This window comes from Talpa occidentalis, unplaced genomic scaffold, assembly GCF_014898055.3.
Source record: "Talpa occidentalis isolate TD23 unplaced genomic scaffold, MPIMG_talOcc4v2.1 talOcc4.2, whole genome shotgun sequence".
Classification (NCBI taxonomy): Eukaryota; Metazoa; Chordata; class Mammalia; order Eulipotyphla; family Talpidae; genus Talpa; species Talpa occidentalis.
The window spans coordinates 102,733,215-102,734,919 of record NW_023602073.1 but is presented as its reverse complement, the minus strand read 5'-3'; positions in this window follow the sequence as shown (position 1 = coordinate 102,734,919).

Genomic DNA, 1,705 nt, shown 5'->3' with positions numbered 1-1,705 from the left:
CGGGGGCGCAGAAGAGTGTGCCTGAAACCGGAGGCGCAGGGACTGCATCCCGCTTCGCCATTTGAGAACAGGGACATTCTTCAGTAAAACTGCCTAAAACCAGCAGAAAGCTCCCCCAGAAGACAGAGATGGCTCCTGGAAGATGTCAGTCAGTCCGAGCAACACAGTGTCCCAACGCATACGACAAATTAGAAAACAGACAGTAGGGAGTAGAAGAACCACACGCAACCTAAAAACTCCTCAGGAAAGAAGCACACCACAAAAAGAAAACCACTCCCCAGATTGCAACGACAGCAACTTGGAAGAACTTCTGAGCCTTCCAGAAAGAGAATTTAAAATGCCATGATTAAAAAAGTGATAGATCAGAAGAAGGAAATTGAGTCCCTAAAGAGGGAAGTAAAAGAAATGCAGAGATCAAAGAATTAATGGAGGAACTAAAGAACTCTGGAAAAGCAATGAAAGCAGAATAGATGAAATGGAAGAACGAATAAGTAATCTGAAGACACAGAATAAAAAGAACCAAAACAGAAAAGGAAAGAGAAGTACGAAGGAAAAAGAATGAAGAAAGACTTCGGGAACTATCTGACTCCATGAGGAAAGGAAATATAAGAGTTATAGGAATTCCAGAAGGAGAGGAGAGAGATGTAGGAACAGAGAAAATATTCATGGATATAATTGAAGAGAACTTCCAAATGAGAAGAAGGAGCTGAAAATTGATATACAAGAAGCAAGAAGAACACCAAACTTCCACGACGAAAGGAAAAACACAGCAAGACACATAATAGTAAAGCTCCAAGAATCCAGGACAAGGAAAAAATAATGAAGCTGACAAGAGGGAAGAAACAGATAACATTCAAAGAAAACCAATCAGGCTGACATCAGACTTCTGAAGAAACACTACGGCAAGGAGAGAGTGGAGGGACATAGTCAACAGACTCCAAGAAAACAGATGCCAACCAAGAATACTCTATCCCGCAAAGCTCTCTTTCCTCCATGAAGAAAGAATATGGACCTTCCAGACAAAGAGAAACTCCGAATTCATTGCGACTAAACCCCACTCCAAAAAATACTACAAGGAATCCTAAAGCCAGAACCTCAGAGACGAATAACAACGAAAGAAGACCAAAAAAAAAAAAAAGTTATAAAAGAATAAATAAATAAAATCAAAGGAAAGACAAACATAATGGCATACAGATGCTAACATATCATTATAACTCTAAATGTAAATGGACTAAACTCTTCAATAAAAAGACACAGAGTTGCAGCCTGGATTAAGAAACAAAACCCACCTTTTGCTGTCTCCAGGAAACACATTTAGCTACAAGATAAAAATAGGCTCAAAGTCAAAGGATGGAAAACAATCCTACAAGCAAATGGCCAAAAAGAAAGCAGAACAGCTATACTTATATCAGATAAAACAGACTTCAACTCAACAGAAATAAAAAGAGACCCAATGGTCACTACATTATGATAAGGGGACAATTACTTCAAGAAGAAATAACACTCATTAACATATACTCACCAAACGAAAGAGCACCAAAATATCATACAACTGTGTCCTCTCTGAAAACAGACATCAGAGAAAACACATATGTAGTGGGAGACTTCAACACACCACTATCAACAATGGATAGATCACAAGACAAAAATAAGTAAAGAAACTAAAGCTCTAATAAGGACCTAGAGCATTGGGCTTAACAGACAT